Below are 6,000 nucleotides of genomic sequence, written 5' to 3' on the forward strand. Positions count from 1 at the left end.
TCTCCCTCCTTATTGCAGTAATCTATTCATAGCCCCTCTAGTGATGGGCTAAATATAACACCTGGCTTACAGTCATACTCCCCACCCAAATTTCTGAGGTTATTCTTGGTGATGTGCATGTATATACAGATGATTTTCCCAGCACCCTACCCTGTCCATAACCACCTTACTTGGGATTTTTGTTTTCACCCCCTCTTCAGCCACTCATTCTTATGGGGACACCCTAGACATTACTCATTACTATCCCACTCACTACCTCCTAAATTTATAATTCCTTCTCCCCAATATGTTTATTTTTATTATTTTTAATAGTCCTTTGTTCCTCTTAATGCCCTATCCCTATCTTGCCCCTCCATCCTTCCCTCCCCACTGGTAGTAACTAGGTGGTTCTTTGTGTATGTGAGGCTGTTTGTTTTGTTATAGTCATTTGTTTTGTTTGGACTTCACATGTAAGTGGTAACATATGGTATTTGTCTTTCTCTTACTTGTACTGAACATTGCATGCTCCAGGTCCACCCATATTGCACATGGCAAAATTTCAGTATATACCACATTTTCTTTATCCATTCATCTGTTGATGGATACTTAGGTTGCTTCCATATCTTGGCAAATGTAAATAATGCTTTTATGAACATTGTGGTATATGTATCTTTTCCAATTAATCTTTTTTTCTTCAGGACTAGACTGAATCATATGGTAGTTTGATTTTTAGTTTTCTGAGGAACCTCCATACTGTTTTCCATAGTGGCTATATAAATTTATATTCCCACCAACGATGTACAAGGGTTTGCTTTTCTTTACATTCTACGAACATTTGTTATTTGTGTTCTTTTTGATAATAACCATTCTGACAAATTTGAGGTGATATTGCAATTTTGATTTGTATTTCTCAGATTAGTGATGTTGAGCATCTTTTCATGTGCCTGTTAGCTATCTTATGTGTGTTCTTTGATAAAAGGTCTGTTCAGATTTTATGCATATATTTAAATTGAGTTGTTTGATTTTTTGATATTAAATTATATGAGTTTATATATTTTGAATATTAACCCCTTATCAGTCATATCATTTGCAAATATTTTCTCCCATTCAAGAGGCTGTCTTTTTGTTTTGTCGATGGTTTTCTTGGCTGTGCAAAAGCTTTAAATTTTAATTAGGTCTCATTTGTTTAGTTCTGCTTTCATTTTCTTTGCCTTAGGAGACAGTTTCAAAAAAATATTGCTGTGATTTATGTCCAAGAGTGTTCTGCCTGTATTTTCTTCTGGGATTTTAATGTAAGTTTCTAGTCTTATATTTAAGCCTTTAATCTATTTTGAGTTTGCTTTTGCATAGAGCCTGAGAAAATGTTCTAATTTCATTCTTATACATGTAGCTGTCCAATTTTCCCAGCATCACTTATTGAAGAGAGTATCTTTTAGTTCTTTTTTTTTTCTTTTCTTTTTGCTCCACCAGAATCTCTGGTGCATTGATCCTAACTTTGTACTTTCCATCATCTTCATGTCCTCATTTTCATCCTTACACATCTGAGTTCTAGAGCCCTTCACTATAGCTAGCCCCACACACAGCCACAAAGGCTCTAGCCTAATTCCTTCCATCACATTCACTAGGCCAACCCCCACCACTGATTGCCTTCCATTTTCTTACCAACTTATATGAGCTGAAAATGATTGGAGAAAAATATAGCCATCTAACTAGTTTCACTTGAAATTTGTGACTTCAAGCTCCAAGTGGCCTGTCAAAACTGTTACGGCAATCCTCCAACACTTCCAAGTCGATTCACTCCGCCATTCTTTCAGGCCCTCATGGTCCCCATTCTTCCAGGTCCCATGCCTTCTCCCTCATCTCTTATTCCATGATTTTAGTTTTCCACCAAGAGATGGTAGCAATCCAAAGAACTTCCACATCACTTTACCTTTAGATGTACCAATCTACCTTTTTCTAGACCCTGTACATTTTTTTTCTTCTCTATTGTTATACTGGATGAGTATTGCTGATTTCTCTGATGTCAACTCTTCCACTGCTGCTCTTAGATCTGATACGTTCTCACATTTAAAAAAAAAAATCCTTAGTGGAATTGTGCCTCTTCGTGAAACTTGGATTCATCCCTCTCTACTGTATTATTCTCATTGGTGTACCTGTAAGATCTATTACATGTACTGCCTCACTCAAACATCTTTTACTGACTTCTTCCTTGTCCCTACATCTACCACCATATTCTCTTTTTTCCTTTTCAGCAAAATCCCTCAGTTTATCTCCATTTCTTCTCCTATTCTATGTTAGCACACAACAGTCAAGCTTTCACACACACTCTTCAGTAGAAAAAGTTCTTGTCATGGTCACCACTGACCTCTCTCTATATTGTTAAATCTCATGTTCAGTTCTCAGCCTTCATCTTATATAAGGTGAGTAGCGTTTGACACAGTTGATCATCCCCTCATTTATAAGTGTCCTCTTTCTTCTTTTGGTGTTATTAACATTTCATTCTCTCGGTTTTCCTTCAACCTTCTACCTTTTCAGCCTCTTGCTGAATCCTTCTCACCAATCATTGCCTTATAGTGTACTCAGATATTAGTTCTCTCTTTTTTTAAAATAATTTTTATGTCAGATTTCAAAGCTATTAGACTTGACAACTCTTTCAAATGAATAAAAAGGGTAAGGAGTTCCCATCATGGCTCAGTGGTTAACGAATCCAACTAGGCGTGTTCTATCCCTGGCCTTGCTCAGTGGGTTAGGGATCTGGCGTTGCCGTGAGCTGTGGTGTAGGTCGTGGATGTGGCTTGGATGCCACCTTGCTGTGGCTGTGGCATAGGCCAGTGGCTACAGCTCTGATTAGACCCCTAGCCTGGGAACCTCCATATGCCGCAGAAGCAGCCCTAGAAAACTCAAAAAGAAAAAAAAAGGGGGGTAAAATATACTATATAAAACCACATTTGCTGTTTTATAGATAAAAATTACAATATAATTTGCAAAATCAAAAGAATAGAAGATCTCAATAAAGGAAGGATATATCATGTTTTTGGATTAGGAAACTCAATACAGGATGTCAATTGTTTCTAAATTGTCTTTTCATCACAATCCTAATTAAAATCCTAGTAAGATTTTTTTTTGAAATTTCTTTGAAACCCACAGTCTATTCTGAAGTCTTTATGGAAAGGGAAAGAAAATAGAATAAATAGCTAACACTCTTTTGAAAGAAAAAATAAAGTTGTGGAATTAGCGGTACAGATTTTAAGACTCACTTTAAAGCTACAGAAAACAAAGATGCTTTGTTATTGGATAGTGGGTAAACATAGATGAACAGAAAGTTCAGAAGTAAACATAAGCATATATGATAAATTTTTTTAACAGCTTACTTATATAATTGACATACAATGAACACACCTATTTAAAATGTACAATTTGATAGGTTTTGATATTTGTACACATTCATGGAACTATCACCACAATCAAGATAATAAACATATCAACTCCATAAGTTTCCCTGTGCCCCTTGGGTACCCTTCCTTCATCTTCTTACCATGCTCTCTTCCCCACTTCATCCCCAGGCAAACACCAATCTGCTTTTGAGGCACGACACATTAGTTTGTGTTTTCATCCCTTATGTCCTCTATTTGTTTGTTTGTTTCTTTATTTATTTGATCTGGCTTATATTACTCAGTATAATCGTTTTGGGATTTATTCTGTAGTTAATTTCAAGATCACCAAGATTTTTATCATGGATAAATCCGTCCTCAAAGTCCACAGATGCGCAACCCCATATGCTTTTTTTTTAACCCCTTATGTTTTATATGTGACTCAATATTTATTGAATGAATCCATAAAAATCAAATTACCTACCTTTTTAAATGACATGGCTTCTTACTGCAACATGAATATATATATATATTATATTATATATATATAATAACATTTTTGTAAAGCACTTTCATACTAAAATTTAGTCCCATTATAAGTAGATTAGAGAGCTCTGGCCCAAATAGTTTAATAGCTTTGCCCAAGGTGTCAGGGACTTGGGTACAAACCCAAACACACAAACATAATTCAGGAGAGTCAAGTTCTAGCCACAAGTGGGAGCTATTAGATTATTTAGACATGCTAAGGCATGCTAGTTTGGTTTTTTTCCCCTAAACTAAGAGAGAATACTAATCACATTGTGAGAAAAGTAGAATTTCTGTACTTCAGTGCCCTCTCTAATGAAAATATTTTGACTTTTTATAGATAATACTTCAATGCATTCTCATCAAACACAACCATCATAAAGAAAAAACCTTTAATAGAAATTGAACAAAAACAGAAAAATTAGCTCATATTCCATAATCTGTAAAAGTTCTACCTTAAATTGAAGATATAAACTTATGTATAAAAGTGTGTAATTTCCGCATCATTGCAGCTATTTTTAGCCTCTTCTTGCAATCCATTTCTTATCTCCATTGTGTCCAGTTTGTGAAAATGAGGAGTGCAGAAGGAAAAAGAAAGTGGCAGAGAGTCTTTATAAAGAATCTGAGGGATCCAAATTTGAGGTAAGACTAAGATGTTTTTGAGACACTCAGAGCCACAGTGTAGGTTCTACAAGCTGGATCAACTCCCTGCTGTGGGCCAGGCCTAGTGGGTGCAACAGAGGCAGGCATGGCCTTCCCTCAAGTGTGCACAAGTTATAAGGGAGGCAGATGCACAAAGTCAGTACATAAGGCCACTATTGTCCATTTTACAAATGAGGAAACTGAGGCTCAGTCTTGTTAACTAACTGCATCCAGTGTCATGTAGTTAGTAAGTGTCAGAGCTGAGATTTGGGTCCAGCCTGGTGGAGGCCCGTGCTTCTCTTGTATCAGTCAGCTCTCTCTCCACATTCTAGAGCACATCATTTATCTTTTATTAATAAGAAGTTAGAAAAGTCCCATGAGTCAGACAGATAGCTTTTCATCGTGCTAAAAATAATTAGATAAAACTCTGAAAAACTTCACTAATACTTTCTCTCTCACACCCCTCCTGTTTTAGGTGTTCAGCATAATGATTTGATATATGCATATATTGTGAAGTGATCATCACAATAGTTAATATCCCTCACCACACATAATTACAAAGTTTTTTTGTGTGTATGATGAGAACTTTTTAAGATTTACTCTCAGTAAGTTTTAAGTATGCAATAATACTTCAACTATCCAATGCACATAGTATTATTAACTATAGTCTCCATGCAGTGCATTATATCCCCATGAATGCCCTATTTTATGACTGGAAGTTTGTAATTTTTGACCTACTTCACCTATTTTGCACTGACTCCCCACTTCTGGCAGCCACCACTCTTAATCTGTTCTCTGTTTCTGTGAGTTCTTTTTTTTTAAGATTCCATTTATAAGTGAATCAGGTGGTATTTGTTTTCTCTGACTTATTTCATCCAGTATAATGCCTTCAAAGTCTGTTATGGGCAACATGGATATACTCTGAATGTTAAAGAAGATGTTAAAGGGCCATAAATAAATATTGGATTGTTTATATTTGAGAGTACAACATAACTCAGGAAAAGAGAGTTTAAATATATACTTAATTGCACTGGGTCAGGTTATATAAATGAGTTAAAAATTTTAACTTGTAGCTGAGCAGAGAGCTTTCTTATACTATATAGACAAAATATATGAATGCTCTCAAGATATACTATTTATGGAAATGTTTATTTTGGCGTTTTTCTGTTTTACCATTTTATTGAAGTTAGACCTTTTTGTAAATCTGTGACTTAAATTTGTTTAAATTTGTCAGCCATTACCACAATCTGGTTTTCCATCACCCTCCAAGTTTCCTTCAAGTGCATTTGCAGTTTTTTCACTGTTCTTAGCAAGACAGAGAGAAAACAACACACACACACACACACACACTCACACACACACAGCATTTTACTCTAAAAGAAAAATCACCTAGTACCACCTAGTGGTGTTTAAGTAGATAGCAAGTTGATATCTTGAGTTCCTCAAATCCTCAGGTTCACGTTTCCTTGTTTTGTTTTGTTTT

The sequence above is a fragment of the Sus scrofa genome, chromosome 14 (genome assembly GCF_054392235.1).
Source record: "Sus scrofa isolate SSC_HxYL_T2T_F1_AM1 chromosome 14, Sscrofa_HxYL_maternal_Yorkshire_Landrace_v2.0, whole genome shotgun sequence".
In the NCBI taxonomy this organism is placed as follows: domain Eukaryota; kingdom Metazoa; phylum Chordata; class Mammalia; order Artiodactyla; family Suidae; genus Sus; species Sus scrofa.